Consider the following 23231-nt stretch of genomic DNA (forward strand, 5'->3'; position numbering starts at 1 on the left):
AATTACACCTCCTAGCCCAGGTTTTCTTCCTTCCGTTCATTGTTTACTTAATCAAAACCCGGTGTTACGCAATCGTATGTCTGGCGGCTTGTTCAGCTAGGCAAAAGTTATCTTCAGAAGGAACCAGGTAGGCTTTTCTCGCAAGTGGTCGTCGCTGCTTTGAAGAGGCGCAACGAATGCTTCCTCTATAGGGAACGGTGCTCCGCAGGAACCAGTACTGAAGGTAAGGTGGGCCGCTGACGAATTACACCTCCTAGCCTAGGTTTTCTTCCTTCCGTTCATTGTTTACTTAATCAAAACCCGGTGTTACGCCCTCGTTTGTCTGGCGGCTTGTTCAGCAAGGCAAAAGATATCTTCAGAAGGAACCAGGTAGGCTTTTCTCGCAAGTTGTCGTCGCTGCTTTGAAGAGGCGCAACGAATGCTTCATTTATAGGAAACGGTGCTCCGCAGGAACCAGTACTGAAGGTAATGTGGGCCGCTGACGAATTACACCTCCTAGCCCAGGTTTTTTTCCTTCCGTTCATGGTTTACTTAATCAAAACCCGGTGTTACGCCCTCGTATGTCTTACGGCTTGCTCAGCTAGGCAAAAGTTATCTTCAGAAGGAACCAGGTAGGCTTTTCTCGCAAGTTGTCGTCGCTGCTTTGAAGAGGCGCAACGAATACTTCCTTTATAGGAAACGGTGCTCCGCAGGAACCAGTACTGAAGGTAAGGTGGGCCGCTGAAGAATTACACCTCCTAGCCCAGGTTTTCTTCCTTCCGTTCATGGTTTACTTAATCAAAACCCGGTGTTACGCCCTCGTTTGTCTGGCGGCTTGTTCAGCAAGGCAAAAGATATCTTCAGAAGGAACCAGGTAGGCTTTTCTCGCAAGTTGTCGTCGCTGCTTTGAAGAGGCGCAACGAATGCTTCCTCTATAGGAAACGGTGCTCCGCAGGAACCAGTACTGAAGGTAATGTGGGCCGCTGACGAATTACACCTCCTAGCCCAGGTTTTCTTCCTTCCGTTCATGGTTTACTTAATCAAAACCCGGTGTTACGCCCTCGTATGTCTGGCGGATTGTTCAGCAAGGCAAAAGATATCTTCAGAAGGAACCAGGTAGGCTTTTCTTGCAAGTTGTCGTCGCTGCTTTGAAGAGGCGCAACGAATGCTTCATTTATAGGAAACGGTGCTCCGCAGGAACCAGTACTGAAGGTAATGTGGGCCGCTGACGAATTACACCTCCTAGCCCAGGCTTTCTTCCTTCCGTTCATGGTTTACTTAATCAAAACCCGGTGTTACGCCCTCGTATGTCTGGCGGCTTGTTCAGCAAGGCAAAAGATATCTTCAGAAGGAACCAGGTAGGCTTTTCTTGCAAGTTGTCGTCGCTGCTTTGAAGAGGCGCAACGAATGCTTCCTATATAGGGAACGGTGCTCCGCATAAACCAGTACTGAAGGTAAGGTGGGCCGCTGACGAATTACACCTCCTAGCCCAGGTTTTCTTCCTTCCGTTCATGATTTACTTAATCAAAACCCGGAGTTACGCCCTCGTATGTCTGGCGGCTTGTTCAGCTAGGCAAACGTTATCTTCAGAAGGAACCAGGTAGGCTTTTCTCGCAAGTTGTCGTCGCTGCTTTGAAGAGGCGCAAAGAATGCTTCCTATATAGGGAACGGTGCTCCGCAGAAAACAGTACTGAAGGTAAGGTGGGCCGCTGACGAATTACACCTCCTAGCCCAGGTTTTCTTCCGTTGATGGTCTTACTTATTCAAAACCAGGTGTTACGCCCTCGTATATCTGGCGGCTTGTTCAGCTTGGCAAAAGATATCTTCAGAAGGAACCAGGTAGGCGTTTCTCGCAAGTTGTCGTCGCTGCTTTGAAGAGGCGCAACGAATGCTTCCTCTATAGGGAACGGTGCTCCGCAGGAACCAGTACTGAAGGTAAGGTGGGCCGCTGACGAATTACACCTCCTAGCCCAGGTTTTCTTCCTTCCCTTCATTGTTTACTTAATCAAAACCCGGTGTTACGCAATCGTATGTCTGGCGGCTTGTTCAGCTAGGCAAAAGTTATCTTCAGAAGGAACCAGGTAGGCTTTTCTCGCAAGTGGTCGTCGCTGCTTTGAAGAGGCGCAACGAATGCTTCCTTTATAGGAAACGGTGCTCCGCAGGAACCAGTACAGAAGGTAAGGTGGGCCGCTGACGAATTACACCTCCTGGCCCAGGTTTTCTTCCTTCCGTTCATGGTTTACTTAATCAAAACCCGGTGTTACGCCCTCGTATGTCTTACGGCTTGTTCAGCTAGGCAAAAGTTATCTTAGGAAGGAACCAGGTAGGCTTTTCTCGCAAGTTGTCGTCGCTGCTTTGAAGAGGCGCAACGAATGCTTCCTTTATAGGAGACGGTGCTCCGCACGAACCAGTACTGAAGGTAAGGTGGGCCGCTGACGAATTGCACCTCCTAGCCCAGGTTTTCTTCCTTCCGTTCATGGTTTACTTAATCAAAACGCGGTGTTACGCCCTCGTATATCTGGCGGCTTGTTCAGCAAGGCAAAAGATATCTTCAGAAGGAACCAGGTAGGCTTTTCTCGCAAGTTGTCGTCGCTGCTTTGAAGAGGCGCAAAGAATGCTTCATTTATAGGAAACGGTGCTCCGCAGGAACCAGTACTGAAGGTAAGGTGGGCCGCTGACGAATTACACCTCCTAGCCCAGGTTTTCTTCCTTCCGTTCATGGTTTACTTAATCAAAACCCGGTGTTACGCCCTCGTATGTCTGGCGGATTGTTCAGCAAGGCAAAAGATATCTTCAGAAGGAACCAGGTAGGCTTTTCTCGCAAGTTGTCGTCGCTGCTTTGAAGGGGCGCCACGAATGCTTCCTATATAGGGAACGGTGCTCCGCAGGAACCAGTACTGAAGGTAAGGTGGGCCGCTGACGAATTACACCTCCTAGCCCAGGTTTTCTTCCTTCCGTTCATTGTTTACTTAATCAAAACCCGGTGTTGCGCCCTCGTATATCTGGCGGCTTGTTCAGCAAGGCAAACGTTATCTTCAGAAGGAACCAGGTAGGTTTTTTTCGCAAGTTGTCGTAGCTGCTTTGAAGAGGCGCAAGGAATGCTTCATTTATAGGAAACGGTGCTCCGCAGGAACCAGTACAGAAGGTAAGGTGGGCCGCTGACGAATTACACCTCCTAGCCCAGGCTTTCTTCCTTCAGTTCATGGTTTACTTAATCAAAACCCGGTGTTACGCCCTCGTATATCTGGCGGCTTGTTCAGCTTGGCAAAAGATATCTTCAGAAGGAACCAGGTAAGCTTTTCTCGCAAGTTGTCGTCGCTGCTTCGAAGAGGCGCAACGAATGCTTCCTCTATAGAGAACGGTGCTCCGCAGGAACCAGTACTGAAGGTAAGGTGGGCCGCTGACGAATTGCACCTCCTAGCCCAGGTTTTCTTCCTTCCGTTCATGGTTTACTTAATCAAAACGCGGTGTTACGCCCTCGTATATCTGGCGGCTTGTTCAGCAAGGCAAAAGATATCTTCAGAAGGAACCAGGTAGGCTTTTCTCGCAAGTTGTCGTCGCTGCTTTGAAGAGGCGCAAAGAATGCTTCATTTATAGGAAACGGTGCTCCGCAGGAACCAGTACTGAAGGTAAGGTGGGCCGCTGACGAATTACACCTCCTAGCCCAGGTTTTCTTCCTTCCGTTCATGGTTTACTTAATCAAAACCCGGTGTTACGCCCTCGTATGTCTGGCGGATTGTTCAGCAAGGCAAAAGATATCTTCAGAAGGAACCAGGTAGGCTTTTCTCGCAAGTTGTCGTCGCTGCTTTGAAGGGGCGCCACGAATGCTTCCTATATAGGGAACGGTGCTCCGCAGGAACCAGTACTGAAGGTAAGGTGGGCCGCTGACGAATTACACCTCCTAGCCCAGGTTTTCTTCCTTCCGTTCATTGTTTACTTAATCAAAACCCGGTGTTGCGCCCTCGTATATCTGGCGGCTTGTTCAGCAAGGCAAACGTTATCTTCAGAAGGAACCAGGTAGGTTTTTTTCGCAAGTTGTCGTAGCTGCTTTGAAGAGGCGCAAGGAATGCTTCATTTATAGGAAACGGTGCTCCGCAGGAACCAGTACAGAAGGTAAGGTGGGCCGCTGACGAATTACACCTCCTAGCCCAGGCTTTCTTCCTTCAGTTCATGGTTTACTTAATCAAAACCCGGTGTTACGCCCTCGTATATCTGGCGGCTTGTTCAGCTTGGCAAAAGATATCTTCAGAAGGAACCAGGTAAGCTTTTCTCGCAAGTTGTCGTCGCTGCTTCGAAGAGGCGCAACGAATGCTTCCTCTATAGAGAACGGTGCTCCGCAGGAACCAGTACTGAAGGTAAGGTGGGCCGCTGACGAATTACACCTCCTAGCCCAGGTTTTCTTCCGTTGATGGTCTTACTTATTCAAAACCAGGTGTTACGCCCTCGTATGTCTGGCGGCTTGTTCAGCAAGGCAAAAGATATCTTCAGAAGGAACCAGGTAGGCTTTTCTTGCAAGTTGTCGTCGCTGCTTCGAAGAGGCGCAACGAATGCTTCCTCTATAGGGAACGGTGCTCCGCAGGAACCAGTACTGAAGGTAAGGTGGGCCGCTGACGAATTACACCTCCTATCCCAGGTTTTCTTCCTTCCGTTCATTGTTTACTTAATCAAAACCAGGTGTTACGCCCTCGTATATCTGGCGGCTTGTTCAGCTTGGCAAAAGATATCTTCAGAAGGAACCAGGTAGGCTTTTCTCGCAAGTTGTCGTCGCTGCTTCGAAGAGGCGCAACGAATGCTTCCTCTATAGGGAACGGTGCTCCGCAGGAACCAGTACTGAAGGTAAGGTGGGCCGCTGACGAATTACACCTCCTAGCCCAGGTTTTCTTCCTTCCGTTCATTGTTTACTTAATCAAAACCCGGTGTTACGCAATCGTATGTCTGGCGGCTTGTTCAAAAGTTATCTTCAAAAGCAACCAGGGAGGCTTTTCTCGCAAGTTGTCGTCGCTGCTTTGAAGGGGCGCCACGAATGCTTCCTATATAGGGAACGGTGCTCCGCAGGAACCAGTACTGAAGGTAAGGTGGGCCGCTGACGAATTACACCTCCTAGCCCAGGCTTTCTTCCTTCCGTTCATGGTTTACTTAATCAAAACCCGGTGTTACGCCCTCGTATGTCTAGCGGCTTGTTCAGCAAGGCAAAAGATATCTTCAGAAGGAACCAGGTAGGCTTTTCTCGCAAGTTGTCGTCGCTGCTTTGAAGAGGCGCAACGAATGCTTCCTATATAGGGAACGGTGCTCCGCATAAACCAGTACTGAAGGTAAGGTGGGCCGCTGACGAATTACACCTCCTAGCCCAGACTTTCCTCCTTCCGTTCATGGTTTACTTAATCAAAACCCGGTGTTACGCCCTCGTATGTCTGGCGGCTTGTTCAGCAAGGCAAAAGATATCTTCAGAAGGAACCAGGTAGGCTTTTCTCGCAAGTTGTCGTCGCTGCTTTGTTTTCTTCCATTGATGGTCTTACTTATTCAAAACCAGGTGTTACGCCCTCGTATATCTGGCGGCTTGTTCAGCTTGGCAAAAGATATCTTCAGAAGGAACCAGGTAGGCTTTTCTCGCAAGTTGTCGTCGCTGCTTCGAAGAGGCGCAACGAATGCTTCCTCTAAAGGGAACGGTGCTCCGCAGGAACCAGTACTGAAGGTAAGGTGGGCCGCTGACGAATTACACCTCCTAGCCCAGGTTTTCTTCCTTCCGTTCATGGTTTACTTAATCAAAACCCGGTGTTACGCCCTCGTATGTCTGGCGGATTGTTCAGCAAGGCAAAAGATATCTTCAGAATGAACCAGGTAGGCTTTTCTTGCAAGTTGTCGTCGCTGCATTGAAGAGGCGCAACGAATGCTTCATTTATAGGAAACGGTGCTCCGCAGGAACCAGTACTGAAGGTAAGGTGGGCCGCTGACGAATTACACCTCCTAGCCCAGGTTTTCTTCCTTCCGTTCATGATTTACTTAATCAAAACCCGGAGTTACGCCCTCGTATGTCTGGCGGCTTGTTCAGCTAGGCAAAAGTTATCTTCAAAAGCAACCAGGGAGGCTTTTCTCGCAAGTTGTCGTCGCTGCTTTGAAGAGGCGCCACGAATGCTTCCTATATAGGGAACGGTGCTCCGCAGGAACCAGTACTGAAGGTAAGGTGGGCCGCTGACGAATTACACCTCCTAGCCCAGGTTTTCTTCCGTTGATGGTCTTACTTATTCAAAACCAGGTGTTACGCCCTCGTATATCTGGCGGCTTGTTCAGCTTGGCAAAAGATATCTTCAGAAGGAACCAGGTAGGCTTTTCTCGCAAGTTGTCGTCGCTGCTTTGAAGAGGCGCAACGAATGCTTCCTAACGGTGCTCCGCAGGAACCAGTACTGAAGGTAAGGTGGGCCGCTGACGAATTACACCTCCTAGCCCAGGTTTTCTTCCTTCCGTTCATTGTTTACTTAATCAAAACCCGGTGTTACGCAATCGTATGTCTGGCGGCTTGTTCAGCTAGGCAAAAGTTATCTTCAGAAGGAACCAGGTAGGCTTTTCTCGCAAGTGGTCGTCGCTGCTTTGAAGAGGCGCAACGAATGCTTCCTTTATAGGAAACGGTGCTCCGCAGGAACCAGTACAGAAGGTAAGGTGGGCCGCTGACGAATTACACCTCTAGCCCAGGTTTTCTTCCTTCCGTTCATGGTTTACTTAATCAAAACCCGGTGTTACGCCCTCGTATGTCTTACGGCTTGTTCAGCTAGGCAAGAGTTATCTTAGGAAGGAACCAGGTAGGCTTTTCTCGCAAGTTATCGTCGCTGCTTTGAAGAGGCGCAACGAATGCTTCCTTTATAGGAAACGGTGCTCCGCACGAACCAGTACTGAAGGTAAGGTGGGCCGCTGACGAATTGCACCTCCTAGCCCAGGTTTTCTTCCTTCCGTTCATGGTTTACTTAATCAAAACCCGGTGTTACGCCCTCGTATGTCTGGCGGCTTGTTCAGCAAGGCAAAAGATATCTTCAGAAGGAACCAGGTAGGCTTTTCTTGCAAGTTGTCGTCGCTGCTTTGAAGAGGCGCAACGAATGCTTCATTTATAGGAAACAGTGCTCCGCAGGAACCAGTACTGAAGGTAAGGTGGGCCGCTGACGAATTACACCTCCTAGCCCAGGTTTTCTTCCTTCCGTTCATGGTTTACTTAATCAAAACCCGGTGTTACGCCCTCGTATGTCTGGCGGATTGTTCAGCAAGGCAAAAGATATCTTCAGAAGGAACCAGGTAGGCTTTTCTTGCAAGTTGTCGTCGCTGCTTTGAAGAGGCGCAACGAATGCTTCATTTATAGGAAACGGTGCTCCGCAGGAACCAGTACTGAAGGTAAGGTGGGCCGCTGACGAATTACACCTAGCCCAGGTTTTCTTCCTTCCGTTCATGGTTTACTTAATCAAAACCCGGTGTCACGAGCTCGCATGTCTGGCGGCTTGTTTACCTAGGCAAAAGTTATCTTCAGAAGCAACCAGGGAGGCTTTTCTCGCAAGTTGTCGTCGCTGCTTTGAAGAGGCGCCACGAATGCTTCATATATAGGGAACGGTGCTCCGCAGGAACCAGTACTGAAGGTAAGGTGGGCCGCTGACGAATTACACCTCCTAGCCCAGGTTTTCTTCCTTCCGTTCATTGTTTACTTAATCAAAACCCGGTGTTGCGCCCTCGTATGTCTGGCGGGCTTGTTCAGCTAGGCAAACGTTATCTTCAGAAGGAACCAGGTAGGTTTTTTTCGCAAGTTGTCGTCGCTGCTTTGAAGAGGCGCAAGGAATGCTTCATTTATAGGAAACAGTGGCTCCGCAGGAACCAGTACTGAAGGTAAGGTGGGCCGCTGACGAATTACACCTCCTAGCCCAAGTTTTCTTCCTTACGTTCATTGTTTACTTAATCAAAATCCGGTGTTGCGCCCTCGTATGTCTGGCGGCTTGTTCAGCTAGGCAAAAGATATCTTCAGAAGGAACCAGGTAGGCTTTTCTTGCAAGTTGTCGTCGCTGCTTGGAAGAGGCGCAACGAATTCTTCCTATATAGGGAACGATGCTCCGCAGGAACCAGTACTGAAGGTAAGGTGGGCCGCTGACGAATTACACCTCCTAGCCCAGGATTTCTTCCTTCCGTTCATGGTTTACTTAATCAAAACCCGGTGTTACGCCCTCGTATATCTGGCGGCTTGTTCAGCAAGGCAAAAGATATCTTCAGAAGGAACCAGGTAGGCCTTTCTCGCAAGTTGTCGTCGCTGCTTTGAAGAGGCGCAACGAATGCTTCCTATATAGGGAACGGTGCTCCGCAGGAACCAGTACTGAAGGTAAGGTGGGCCGCTGACGAATTACACCTCCTAGCCCAGGCTTTCCTCCTTCCGTTCATGGTTTACTTAATCAAAACCCGGTGTTACGCCCTCGTATGTCTGGCGGCTTGTTCAGCAAGGCAAAAGATATCTTCAGAAGGAACCAGGTAGGCTTTTCTCGCAAGTTGTCGTCGCTGCTTTGAAGAGGCGCAAAGAATGCTTCCTATATAGGGAACGGTGCTCCGCAGGAACCAGTACTGAAGGTAAGGTGGGCCACTGACGAATTACACCTCCTAGCCCAGGTTTTCTTCCGTTGATGGTCTTACTTATTCAAAACCAGGTGTTACGCCCTCGTATATCTGGCGGCTTGTTCAGCTTGGCAAAAGATATCTTCAGAAGGAACCAGGTAGGCTTTTCTCGCAAGTTGTCGTCGCTGCTTCGAAGAGGCGCAACGAATGCTTCCTCTATAGGGAACGATGCTCCGCAGGAACCAGTACTGAAGGTAAGGTGGGCCGCTGACGAATTACACCTCCTAGCCCAGGTTTTCTTCCTTCCGTTCATTGTTTACTTAATCAAAACCCGGTGTTACGCCCTCGTATATCTGGCGGCTTGTTCAGCTAGGCAAAAGATATCTTCAGAAGGAACCAGGTAGCCTTTTCTCGCAAATTGTCGTCGCCGCTTTGAAGATGCGCAACGAATGCTTCCTTTATAGGAAACGGTGCTCCGCAGGAACCAGTACTGAAGGTAAGGTGGGCCGCTGACTAATTACACCTCCTAGCACAGGCTTTCTTCCTTCCGTTCATGGTTCACTTAATCAAAACCCGGTGTTACGCCCTCGTTTGTCTGGCGGCTTGTTCAGCAAGGCAAAAGATATCTTCAGAAGGAACCAGGTAGGCTTTTCTTGCAAGTTGTCGCTGCTTTGAAGAGGCGCAACGAATGCTTCATTTATAGGAAACGGTGCTCCGCAGGAACCAGTACTGAAGGTAAGGTGGGCCGCTGACGAATTACACCTCCTAGCCCAGGCTTTCTTCCTTCCGTTCATGGTTTACTTAATCAAAACCCGGTGTTACGCCCTCGTATGTCTGGCGGCTTGTTCAGCAAGGCAAAATATATCTTCAGAAGGAACCAGGTAGGCTTTTCTTGCAAGTTGTCGTCACTGCTTTGAAGAGGCGCAACGAATGCTTCCTAACGGTGCTCCGCAGGAACCAGTACTGAAGGTAAGGTGGGCCGCTGACGAATTACACCTCCTAGCCCAGGTTTTCTTCCTTCCGTTCATTGTTTACTTAATCAAAACCCGGTGTTACGCAATCGTATGTCTGGCGGCTTGTTCAGCTAGGCAAAAGTTATCTTCAGAAGGAACCAGGTAGGTTTTTCTCGCAAGTGGTCGTCGCTGCTTTGAAGAGGCGCAACGAATGCTTCCTTTATAGGAAACGGTGCTCCGCAGGAACCAGTACAGAAGGTAAGGTGGGCCGCTGACGAATTACACCTCTAGCCCAGGTTTTCTTCCTTCCGTTCATGGTTTACTTAATCAAAACCCGGTGTTACGCCCTCGTATGTCTTACGGCTTGTTCAGCTAGGCAAGAGTTATCTTAGGAAGGAACCAGGTAGGCTTTTCTCGCAAGTTGTCGTCGCTGCTTTGAAGAGGCGCAACGAATGCTTCCTTTATAGGAAACGGTGCTCCGCACGAACCAGTACTGAAGGTAAGGTGGGCCGCTGACGAATTGCACCTCCTAGCCCAGGTTTTCTTCCTTCCGTTCATGGTTTACTTAATCAAAACCCGGTGTTACGCCCTCGTATGTCTGGCGGCTTGTTCAGCAAGGCAAAAGATATCTTCAGAAGGAACCAGGTAGGCTTTTCTTGCAAGTTGTCGTCGCTGCTTTGAAGAGGCGCAACGAATGCTTCATTTATAGGAAACAGTGCTCCGCAGGAACCAGTACTGAAGGTAAGGTGGGCCGCTGACGAATTACACCTCCTAGCCCAGGTTTTCTTCCTTCCGTTCATGGTTTACTTAATCAAAACCCGGTGTTACGCCCTCGTATGTCTGGCGGATTGTTCAGCAAGGCAAAAGATATCTTCAGAAGGAACCAGGTAGGCTTTTCTTGCAAGTTGTCGTCGCTGCTTTGAAGAGGCGCAACGAATGCTTCATTTATAGGAAACGGTGCTCCGCAGGAACCAGTACTGAAGGTAAGGTGGGCCGCTGACGAATTACACCTAGCCCAGGTTTTCTTCCTTCCGTTCATGGTTTACTTAATCAAAACCCGGTGTCACGAGCTCGCATGTCTGGCGGCTTGTTTACCTAGGCAAAAGTTATCTTCAGAAGCAACCAGGGAGGCTTTTCTCGCAAGTTGTCGTCGCTGCTTTGAAGAGGCGCCACGAATGCTTCATATATAGGGAACGGTGCTCCGCAGGAACCAGTACTGAAGGTAAGGTGGGCCGCTGACGAATTACACCTCCTAGCCCAGGTTTTCTTCCTTCCGTTCATTGTTTACTTAATCAAAACCCGGTGTTACGCAATCGTATGTCTGGCGGCTTGTTCAGCTAGGCAAAAGTTATCTTCAGAAGGAACCAGGTAGGCTTTTCTCGCAAGTGGTCGTCGCTGCTTTGAAGAGGCGCAACGAATGCTTCCTTTATAGGAAACGGTGCTCCGCAGGAACCAGTACAGAAGGTAAGGTGGGCCGCTGACGAATTACACCTCTAGCCCAGGTTTTCTTCCTTCCGTTCATGGTTTACTTAATCAAAACCCGGTGTTACGCCCTCGTATGTCTTACGGCTTGTTCAGCTAGGCAAGAGTTATCTTAGGAAGGAACCAGGTAGGCTTTTCTCGCAAGTTATCGTCGCTGCTTTGAAGAGGCGCAACGAATGCTTCCTTTATAGGAAACGGTGCTCCGCACGAACCAGTACTGAAGGTAAGGTGGGCCGCTGACGAATTGCACCTCCTAGCCCAGGTTTTCTTCCTTCCGTTCATGGTTTACTTAATCAAAACCCGGTGTTACGCCCTCGTATGTCTGGCGGCTTGTTCAGCAAGGCAAAAGATATCTTCAGAAGGAACCAGGTAGGCTTTTCTTGCAAGTTGTCGTCGCTGCTTTGAAGAGGCGCAACGAATGCTTCATTTATAGGAAACAGTGCTCCGCAGGAACCAGTACTGAAGGTAAGGTGGGCCGCTGACGAATTACACCTCCTAGCCCAGGTTTTCTTCCTTCCGTTCATGGTTTACTTAATCAAAACCCGGTGTTACGCCCTCGTATGTCTGGCGGATTGTTCAGCAAGGCAAAAGATATCTTCAGAAGGAACCAGGTAGGCTTTTCTTGCAAGTTGTCGTCGCTGCTTTGAAGAGGCGCAACGAATGCTTCATTTATAGGAAACGGTGCTCCGCAGGAACCAGTACTGAAGGTAAGGTGGGCCGCTGACGAATTACACCTAGCCCAGGTTTTCTTCCTTCCGTTCATGGTTTACTTAATCAAAACCCGGTGTCACGAGCTCGCATGTCTGGCGGCTTGTTTACCTAGGCAAAAGTTATCTTCAGAAGCAACCAGGGAGGCTTTTCTCGCAAGTTGTCGTCGCTGCTTTGAAGAGGCGCCACGAATGCTTCATATATAGGGAACGGTGCTCCGCAGGAACCAGTACTGAAGGTAAGGTGGGCCGCTGACGAATTACACCTCCTAGCCCAGGTTTTCTTCCTTCCGTTCATTGTTTACTTAATCAAAACCCGGTGTTGCGCCCTCGTATGTCTGGCGGGCTTGTTCAGCTAGGCAAACGTTATCTTCAGAAGGAACCAGGTAGGTTTTTTTCGCAAGTTGTCGTCGCTGCTTTGAAGAGGCGCAAGGAATGCTTCATTTATAGGAAACAGTGGCTCCGCAGGAACCAGTACTGAAGGTAAGGTGGGCCGCTGACGAATTACACCTCCTAGCCCAAGTTTTCTTCCTTACGTTCATTGTTTACTTAATCAAAATCCGGTGTTGCGCCCTCGTATGTCTGGCGGCTTGTTCAGCTAGGCAAAAGATATCTTCAGAAGGAACCAGGTAGGCTTTTCTTGCAAGTTGTCGTCGCTGCTTGGAAGAGGCGCAACGAATTCTTCCTATATAGGGAACGATGCTCCGCAGGAACCAGTACTGAAGGTAAGGTGGGCCGCTGACGAATTACACCTCCTAGCCCAGGATTTCTTCCTTCCGTTCATGGTTTACTTAATCAAAACCCGGTGTTACGCCCTCGTATATCTGGCGGCTTGTTCAGCAAGGCAAAAGATATCTTCAGAAGGAACCAGGTAGGCCTTTCTCGCAAGTTGTCGTCGCTGCTTTGAAGAGGCGCAACGAATGCTTCCTATATAGGGAACGGTGCTCCGCAGGAACCAGTACTGAAGGTAAGGTGGGCCGCTGACGAATTACACCTCCTAGCCCAGGCTTTCCTCCTTCCGTTCATGGTTTACTTAATCAAAACCCGGTGTTACGCCCTCGTATGTCTGGCGGCTTGTTCAGCAAGGCAAAAGATATCTTCAGAAGGAACCAGGTAGGCTTTTCTCGCAAGTTGTCGTCGCTGCTTTGAAGAGGCGCAAAGAATGCTTCCTATATAGGGAACGGTGCTCCGCAGGAACCAGTACTGAAGGTAAGGTGGGCCACTGACGAATTACACCTCCTAGCCCAGGTTTTCTTCCGTTGATGGTCTTACTTATTCAAAACCAGGTGTTACGCCCTCGTATATCTGGCGGCTTGTTCAGCTTGGCAAAAGATATCTTCAGAAGGAACCAGGTAGGCTTTTCTCGCAAGTTGTCGTCGCTGCTTCGAAGAGGCGCAACGAATGCTTCCTCTATAGGGAACGATGCTCCGCAGGAACCAGTACTGAAGGTAAGGTGGGCCGCTGACGAATTACACCTCCTAGCCCAGGTTTTCTTCCTTCCGTTCATTGTTTACTTAATCAAAACCCGATGTTACGCAATCGTATGTCTGGCGGCTTGTTCAGCTAGGCAAAAGTTATCTTCAGAAGGAACCAGGTAGGCTTTTCTCGCAAGTGGTCGTCGCTGCTTTGAAGAGGCGCAACGAATGCTTCCTTTATAGGAAACGGTGCTCCGCAGGAACCAGTACTGAAGGTAAGGTGGGCCGCTGACGAATTACACCTCCTAGCCCAGGTTTTGTTCCTTCCGTTCATGGTTTACTTAATCAAAACCCGGTGTTACGCCCTCGTATGTCTTACGGCTTGTTCAGCTAGGCAAAAGTTATCTTAGGAAGGAACCAGGTAGGCTTTTCTCGCAAGTTGTCGTCGCTGCTTTGAAGAGGCGCAACGAATGCTTCCTTATAGGAAACGGTGCTCCGCAGGAACCAGTACTGAAGGTAAGGTGTGCCGCTGACGAATTGCACCTCCTAGCCCAGGTTTTCTTCCTTCCGTTGATGGTTTACTTAATCAAAACCCGGTGTTACGCCCTCGTATATCTGGCGGCTTGTTCAGCTAGGCAAAAGATATCTTCAGAAGGAACCAGGTAGCCTTTTCTCGCAAATTGTCGTCGCCGCTTTGAAGATGCGCAACGAATGCTTCCTTTATAGGAAACGGTGCTCCGCAGGAACCAGTACTGAAGGTAAGGTGGGCCGCTGACTAATTACACCTCCTAGCACAGGCTTTCTTCCTTCCGTTCATGGTTCACTTAATCAAAACCCGGTGTTACGCCCTCGTTTGTCTGGCGGCTTGTTCAGCAAGGCAAAAGATATCTTCAGAAGGAACCAGGTAGGCTTTTCTTGCAAGTTGTCGTCGCTGCTTTGAAGAGGCGCAACGAATGCTTCATTTATAGGAAACGGTGCTCCGCAGGAACCAGTACTGAAGGTAAGGTGGGCCGCTGACGAATTACACCTCCTAGCCCAGGCTTTCTTCCTTCCGTTCATGGTTTACTTAATCAAAACCCGGTGTTACGCCCTCGTATGTCTGGCGGCTTGTTCAGCAAGGCAAAATATATCTTCAGAAGGAACCAGGTAGGCTTTTCTTGCAAGTTGTCGTCACTGCTTTGAAGAGGCGCAACGAATGCTTCCTAACGGTGCTCCGCAGGAACCAGTACTGAAGGTAAGGTGGGCCGCTGACGAATTACACCTCCTAGCCCAGGTTTTCTTCCTTCCGTTCATTGTTTACTTAATCAAAACCCGGTGTTACGCAATCGTATGTCTGGCGGCTTGTTCAGCTAGGCAAAAGTTATCTTCAGAAGGAACCAGGTAGGTTTTTCTCGCAAGTGGTCGTCGCTGCTTTGAAGAGGCGCAACGAATGCTTCCTTTATAGGAAACGGTGCTCCGCAGGAACCAGTACAGAAGGTAAGGTGGGCCGCTGACGAATTACACCTCTAGCCCAGGTTTTCTTCCTTCCGTTCATGGTTTACTTAATCAAAACCCGGTGTTACGCCCTCGTATGTCTTACGGCTTGTTCAGCTAGGCAAGAGTTATCTTAGGAAGGAACCAGGTAGGCTTTTCTCGCAAGTTGTCGTCGCTGCTTTGAAGAGGCGCAACGAATGCTTCCTTTATAGGAAACGGTGCTCCGCACGAACCAGTACTGAAGGTAAGGTGGGCCGCTGACGAATTGCACCTCCTAGCCCAGGTTTTCTTCCTTCCGTTCATGGTTTACTTAATCAAAACCCGGTGTTACGCCCTCGTATGTCTGGCGGCTTGTTCAGCAAGGCAAAAGATATCTTCAGAAGGAACCAGGTAGGCTTTTCTTGCAAGTTGTCGTCGCTGCTTTGAAGAGGCGCAACGAATGCTTCATTTATAGGAAACAGTGCTCCGCAGGAACCAGTACTGAAGGTAAGGTGGGCCGCTGACGAATTACACCTCCTAGCCCAGGTTTTCTTCCTTCCGTTCATGGTTTACTTAATCAAAACCCGGTGTTACGCCCTCGTATGTCTGGCGGATTGTTCAGCAAGGCAAAAGATATCTTCAGAAGGAACCAGGTAGGCTTTTCTTGCAAGTTGTCGTCGCTGCTTTGAAGAGGCGCAACGAATGCTTCATTTATAGGAAACGGTGCTCCGCAGGAACCAGTACTGAAGGTAAGGTGGGCCGCTGACGAATTACACCTAGCCCAGGTTTTCTTCCTTCCGTTCATGGTTTACTTAATCAAAACCCGGTGTCACGAGCTCGCATGTCTGGCGGCTTGTTTACCTAGGCAAAAGTTATCTTCAGAAGCAACCAGGGAGGCTTTTCTCGCAAGTTGTCGTCGCTGCTTTGAAGAGGCGCCACGAATGCTTCATATATAGGGAACGGTGCTCCGCAGGAACCAGTACTGAAGGTAAGGTGGGCCGCTGACGAATTACACCTCCTAGCCCAGGTTTTCTTCCTTCCGTTCATTGTTTACTTAATCAAAACCCGGTGTTGCGCCCTCGTATGTCTGGCGGCTTGTTCAGCTAGGCAAACGTTATCTTCAGAAGGAACCAGGTAGGTTTTTTTCGCAAGTTGTCGTCGCTGCTTTGAAGAGGCGCAAGGAATGCTTCATTTATAGGAAACAGTGGCTCCAGGGAACCAGTACTGAAGGTAAGGTGGGCCGCTGACAAATTACACCTCCTAGCCCAAGTTTTCTTCCTTACGTTCATTGTTTACTTAATCAAAATCCGGTGTTGCGCCCTCGTATGTCTGGCGGCTTGTTCAGCTAGGCAAAAGATATCTTCAGAAGGAACCAGGTAGGCTTTTCTTGCAAGTTGTCGTCGCTGCTTGGAAGAGGCGCAACGAATTCTTCCTATATAGGGAACGATGCTCCGCAGGAACCAGTACTGAAGGTAAGGTGGGCCGCTGACGAATTACACCTCCTAGCCCAGGCTTTCTTCCTTCCGTTCATGGTTTACTTAATCAAAACCCGGTGTTACGCCCTCGTATATCTGGCGGCTTGTTCAGCAAGGCAAAAGATATCTTCAGAAGGAACCAGGTAGGCCTTTCTCGCAAGTTGTCGTCGCTGCTTTGAAGAGGCGCAACGAATGCTTCCTATATAGGGAACGGTGCTCCGCAGGAACCAGTACTGAAGGTAAGGTGGGCCGCTGACGAATTACACCTCCTAGCCCAGGCTTTCCTCCTTCCGTTCATGGTTTACTTAATCAAAACCCGGTGTTACGCCCTCGTATGTCTGGCGGCTTGTTCAGCAAGGCAAAAGATATCTTCAGAAGGAACCAGGTAGGCTTTTCTCGCAAGTTGTCGTCGCTGCTTTGAAGAGGCGCAAAGAATGCTTCCTATATAGGGAACGGTGCTCCGCAGGAACCAGTACTGAAGGTAAGGTGGGCCACTGACGAATTACACCTCCCAGCCCAGGTTTTCTTCCGTTGATGGTCTTACTTATTCAAAACCAGGTGTTACGCCCTCGTATATCTGGCGGCTTGTTCAGCTTGGCAAAAGATATCTTCAGAAGGAACCAGGTAGGCTTTTCTTGCAAGTTGTCGTCGCTGCTTCGAAGAGGCGCAACGAATGCTTCCTCTATAGGGAACGGTGCTCCGCAGGAACCAGTACTGAAGGTAAGGTGGGCCGCTGACGAATTACACCTCCTAGCCCAGGTTTTCTTCCTTCCGTTCATTGTTTACTTAATCAAAACCCGGTGTTACGCAATCGTATGTCTGGCGGCTTGTTCAGCTAGGCAAAAGTTATCTTCAGAAGGAACCAGGTAGGCTTTTCTCGCAAGTGGTCGTCGCTGCTTTGAAGAGGCGCAACGAATGCTTCCTTTATAGGAAACGGTGCTCCGCAGGAACCAGTACTGAAGGTAAGGTGGGCCGCTGACGAATTACACCTCCTAGCCCAGGTTTTGTTCCTTCCGTTCATGGTTTACTTAATCAAAACCCGGTGTTACGCCCTCGTATGTCTTACGGCTTGTTCAGCTAGGCAAAAGTTATCTTAGGAAGGAACCAGGTAGGCTTTTCTCGCAAGTTGTCGTCGCTGCTTTGAAGAGGCGCAACGAATGCTTCCTTTATAGGAAACGGTGCTCCGCAGGAACCAGTACTGAAGGTAAGGTGTGCCGCTGACGAATTGCACCTCCTAGCCCAGGTTTTCTTCCTTCCGTTGATGGTTTACTTAATCAAAACCCGGTGTTACGCCCTCGTATATCTGGCGGCTTGTTCAGCTAGGCAAAAGATATCTTCAGAAGGAACCAGGTAGCCTTTTCTCGCAAATTGTCGTCGCCGCTTTGAAGATGCGCAACGAATGCTTCCTTTATAGGAAACGGTGCTCCGCACGAACCAGTACTGAAGGTAAGGTGGGCCGCTGACGAATTGCACCTCCTAGCCCAGGTTTTCTTCCTTCCGTTCATGGTTTACTTAATCAAAACCCGGTGTTACGCCCTCGTATGTCTGTCGGCTTGTTCAGCAAGGCAAAAGATATCTTCAGAAGGAACCAGGTAGGCTTTTCTTGCAAGTTGTCGTCGCGGCTTTGAAGAGGCGCAACGAATGCTTCATTTATAGGAAACAGTGCTCCGCAGGAACCAGTACTGAAGGTAAGGTGGGCCGCTGACGAATTACACCTCCTAGCCCAGGTTTTCTTCCTTCCGTTCATGGTTTACTTAATCAAAACCCGGTGTTACGCCCTCGTATGTCTGGCGGATTGTTCAGCAAGGCAAAAGATATCTTCAAAAGGAACCAGGTAGGCTTTTCTTGCAAGTTGTCGTCGCTGCTTTGAAGAGGCGCAACGAATGCTTCATTTATAGGAAACGGTGCTCCGCAGGAACCAGTACTGAAGGTAAGGTGGGCCGCTGACAAATTACACCTAGCCCAGGTTTTCTTCCTTCCGTTCATGGTTTACTTAATCAAAACCCGGTGTCACGAGCTCGCATGTCTGGCGGCTTGTTTACCTAGGCAAAAGTTATCTTCAGAAGCAACCAGGGAGGCTTTTCTCGCAAGTTGTCGTCGCTGCTTTGAAGAGGCGCCACGAATGCTTCATATATAGGGAACGGTGCTCCGCAGGAACCAGTACTGAAGGTAAGGTGGGCCGCTGACGAATTACACCTCCTAGCCCAGGTTTTCTTCCTTCCGTTCATTGTTTACTTAATCAAAACCCGGTGTTGCGCCCTCGTATGTCTGGCGGGCTTGTTCAGCTAGGCAAACGTTATCTTCAGAAGGAACCAGGTAGGTTTTTTTCGCAAGTTGTCGTCGCTGCTTTGAAGAGGCGCAAGGAATGCTTCATTTATAGGAAACAGTGGCTCCGCAGGAACCAGTACTGAAGGTAAGGTGGGCCGCTGACGAATTACACCTCCTAGCCCAAGTTTTCTTCCTTACGTTCATTGTTTACTTAATCAAAACCCGGTGTTACGCCCTCGTATATCTGGCGGCTTGTTCAGCAAGGCAAAAGATATCTTCAGAAGGAACCAGGTAGGCCTTTCTCGCAAGTTGTCGTCGCTGCTTTGAAGAGGCGCAACGAATGCTTCCTATATAGGGAACGGTGCTCCGCAGGAACCAGTACTGAAGGTAAGGTGGGCCGCTGACGAATTACACCTCCTAGCCCAGGCTTTCCTCCTTCCGTTCATGGTTTACTTAATCAAAACCCGGTGTTACGCCCTCGTATGTCTGGCGGCTTGTTCAGCAAGGCAAAAGATATCTTCAGAAGGAACCAGGTAGGCTTTTCTCGCAAGTTGTCGTCGCTGCTTTGAAGAGGCGCAAAGAATGCTTCCTATATAGGGAACGGTGCTCCGCAGGAACCAGTACTGAAGGTAAGGTGGGCCACTGACGAATTACACCTCCTAGCCCAGGTTTTCTTCCGTTGATGGTCTTACTTATTCAAAACCAGGTGTTACGCCCTCGTATATCTGGCGGCTTGTTCAGCTTGGCAAAAGATATCTTCAGAAGGAACCAGGTAGGCTTTTCTCGCAAGTTGTCGTCGCTGCTTCGAAGAGGCGCAACGAATGCTTCCTCTATAGGGAACGATGCTCCGCAGGAACCAGTACTGAAGGTAAGGTGGGCCGCTGACGAATTACACCTCCTAGCCCAGGTTTTCTTCCTTCCGTTCATTGTTTACTTAATCAAAACCCGATGTTACGCAATCGTATGTCTGGCGGCTTGTTCAGCTAGGCAAAAGTTATCTTCAGAAGGAACCAGGTAGGCTTTTCTCGCAAGTGGTCGTCGCTGCTTTGAAGAGGCGCAACGAATGCTTCCTTTATAGGAAACGGTGCTCCGCAGGAACCAGTACTGAAGGTAAGGTGGGCCGCTGACGAATTACACCTCCTAGCCCAGGTTTTGTTCCTTCCGTTCATGGTTTACTTAATCAAAACCCGGTGTTACGCCCTCGTATGTCTTACGGCTTGTTCAGCTAGGCAAAAGTTATCTTAGGAAGGAACCAGGTAGGCTTTTCTCGCAAGTTGTCGTCGCTGCTTTGAAGAGGCGCAACGAATGCTTCCTTATAGGAAACGGTGCTCCGCAGGAACCAGTACTGAAGGTAAGGTGTGCCGCTGACGAATTGCACCTCCTAGCCCAGGTTTTCTTCCTTCCGTTGATGGTTTACTTAATCAAAACCCGGTGTTACGCCCTCGTATATCTGGCGGCTTGTTCAGCTAGGCAAAAGATATCTTCAGAAGGAACCAGGTAGCCTTTTCTCGCAAATTGTCGTCGCCGCTTTGAAGATGCGCAACGAATGCTTCCTTTATAGGAAACGGTGCTCCGCAGGAACCAGTACTGAAGGTAAGGTGGGCCGCTGACGAATTACACCTCCTAGCACAGGCTTTCTTCCTTCCGTTCATGGTTCACTTAATCAAAACCCGGTGTTACGCCCTCGTTTGTCTGGCGGCTTGTTCAGCAAGGCAAAAGATATCTTCAGAAGGAACCAGGTAGGCTTTTCTTGCAAGTTGTCGTCGCTGCTTTGAAGAGGCGCAACGAATGCTTCATTTATAGGAAACGGTGCTCCGCAGGAACCAGTACTGAAGGTAAGGTGGGCCGCTGACGAATTACACCTCCTAGCCCAGGCTTTCTTCCTTCCGTTCATGGTTTACTTAATCAAAACCCGGTGTTACGCCCTCGTATGTCTGGCGGCTTGTTCAGCAAGGCAAAATATATCTTCAGAAGGAACCAGGTAGGCTTTTCTTGCAAGTTGTCGTCACTGCTTTGAAGAGGCGCAACGAATGCTTCCTAACGGTGCTCCGCAGGAACCAGTACTGAAGGTAAGGTGGGCCGCTGACGAATTACACCTCCTAGCCCAGGTTTTCTTCCTTCCGTTCATTGTTTACTTAATCAAAACCCGGTGTTACGCAATCGTATGTCTGGCGGCTTGTTCAGCTAGGCAAAAGTTATCTTCAGAAGGAACCAGGTAGGTTTTTCTCGCAAGTGGTCGTCGCTGCTTTGAAGAGGCGCAACGAATGCTTCCTTTATAGGAAACGGTGCTCCGCAGGAACCAGTACAGAAGGTAAGGTGGGCCGCTGACGAATTACACCTCTAGCCCAGGTTTTCTTCCTTCCGTTCATGGTTTACTTAATCAAAACCCGGTGTTACGCCCTCGTATGTCTTACGGCTTGTTCAGCTAGGCAAGAGTTATCTTAGGAAGGAACCAGGTAGGCTTTTCTCGCAAGTTGTCGTCGCTGCTTTGAAGAGGCGCAACGAATGCTTCCTTTATAGGAAACGGTGCTCCGCACGAACCAGTACTGAAGGTAAGGTGGGCCGCTGACGAATTGCACCTCCTAGCCCAGGTTTTCTTCCTTCCGTTCATGGTTTACTTAATCAAAACCCGGTGTTACGCCCTCGTATGTCTGGCGGCTTGTTCAGCAAGGCAAAAGATATCTTCAGAAGGAACCAGGTAGGCTTTTCTTGCAAGTTGTCGTCGCTGCTTTGAAGAGGCGCAACGAATGCTTCATTTATAGGAAACAGTGCTCCGCAGGAACCAGTACTGAAGGTAAGGTGGGCCGCTGACGAATTACACCTCCTAGCCCAGGTTTTCTTCCTTCCGTTCATGGTTTACTTAATCAAAACCCGGTGTTACGCCCTCGTATGTCTGGCGGATTGTTCAGCAAGGCAAAAGATATCTTCAGAAGGAACCAGGTAGGCTTTTCTTGCAAGTTGTCGTCGCTGCTTTGAAGAGGCGCAACGAATGCTTCATTTATAGGAAACGGTGCTCCGCAGGAACCAGTACTGAAGGTAAGGTGGGCCGCTGACGAATTACACCTAGCCCAGGTTTTCTTCCTTCCGTTCATGGTTTACTTAATCAAAACCCGGTGTCACGAGCTCGCATGTCTGGCGGCTTGTTTACCTAGGCAAAAGTTATCTTCAGAAGCAACCAGGGAGGCTTTTCTCGCAAGTTGTCGTCGCTGCTTTGAAGAGGCGCCACGAATGCTTCATATATAGGGAACGGTGCTCCGCAGGAACCAGTACTGAAGGTAAGGTGGGCCGCTGACGAATTACACCTCCTAGCCCAGGTTTTCTTCCTTCCGTTCATTGTTTACTTAATCAAAACCCGGTGTTGCGCCCTCGTATGTCTGGCGGCTTGTTCAGCTAGGCAAACGTTATCTTCAGAAGGAACCAGGTAGGTTTTTTTCGCAAGTTGTCGTCGCTGCTTTGAAGAGGCGCAAGGAATGCTTCATTTATAGGAAACAGTGGCTCCGCAGGAACCAGTACTGAAGGTAAGGTGGGCCGCTGACAAATTACACCTCCTAGCCCAAGTTTTCTTCCTTACGTTCATTGTTTACTTAATCAAAATCCGGTGTTGCGCCCTCGTATGTCTGGCGGCTTGTTCAGCTAGGCAAAAGATATCTTCAGAAGGAACCAGGTAGGCTTTTCTTGCAAGTTGTCGTCGCTGCTTGGAAGAGGCGCAACGAATTCTTCCTATATAGGGAACGATGCTCCGCAGGAACCAGTACTGAAGGTAAGGTGGGCCGCTGACGAATTACACCTCCTAGCCCAGGCTTTCTTCCTTCCGTTCATGGTTTACTTAATCAAAACCCGGTGTTACGCCCTCGTATATCTGGCGGCTTGTTCAGCAAGGCAAAAGATATCTTCAGAAGGAACCAGGTAGGCCTTTCTCGCAAGTTGTCGTCGCTGCTTTGAAGAGGCGCAACGAATGCTTCCTATATAGGGAACGGTGCTCCGCAGGAACCAGTACTGAAGGTAAGGTGGGCCGCTGACGAATTACACCTCCTAGCCCAGGCTTTCCTCCTTCCGTTCATGGTTTACTTAATCAAAACCCGGTGTTACGCCCTCGTATGTCTGGCGGCTTGTTCAGCAAGGCAAAAGATATCTTCAGAAGGAACCAGGTAGGCTTTTCTCGCAAGTTGTCGTCGCTGCTTTGAAGAGGCGCAAAGAATGCTTCCTATATAGGGAACGGTGCTCCGCAGGAACCAGTACTGAAGGTAAGGTGGGCCACTGACGAATTACACCTCCCAGCCCAGGTTTTCTTCCGTTGATGGTCTTACTTATTCAAAACCAGGTGTTACGCCCTCGTATATCTGGCGGCTTGTTCAGCTTGGCAAAAGATATCTTCAGAAGGAACCAGGTAGGCTTTTCTTGCAAGTTGTCGTCGCTGCTTCGAAGAGGCGCAACGAATGCTTCCTCTATAGGGAACGGTGCTCCGCAGGAACCAGTACTGAAGGTAAGGTGGGCCGCTGACGAATTACACCTCCTAGCCCAGGTTTTCTTCCTTCCGTTCATTGTTTACTTAATCAAAACCCGGTGTTACGCAATCGTATGTCTGGCGGCTTGTTCAGCTAGGCAAAAGTTATCTTCAGAAGGAACCAGGTAGGCTTTTCTCGCAAGTGGTCGTCGCTGCTTTGAAGAGGCGCAACGAATGCTTCCTTTATAGGAAACGGTGCTCCGCAGGAACCAGTACTGAAGGTAAGGTGGGCCGCTGACGAATTACACCTCCTAGCACAGGCTTTCTTCCTTCCGTTCATGGTTCACTTAATCAAAACCCGGTGTTAGGCCCTCGTTTGTCTGGCGGCTTGTTCAGCAAGGCAAAAGATATCTTCAGAAGGAACCAGGTAGGCTTTTCTCGCAAGTGGTCGTCGCTGCTTTGAAGAGGCGCAACGAATGCTTCCTTTA

Source organism: Amblyomma maculatum, chromosome 1 (assembly GCF_055883805.1).
Source record: "Amblyomma maculatum isolate TAMU_Amacu chromosome 1, ASM5588380v1, whole genome shotgun sequence".
NCBI classification, from domain to species: domain Eukaryota; kingdom Metazoa; phylum Arthropoda; class Arachnida; order Ixodida; family Ixodidae; genus Amblyomma; species Amblyomma maculatum.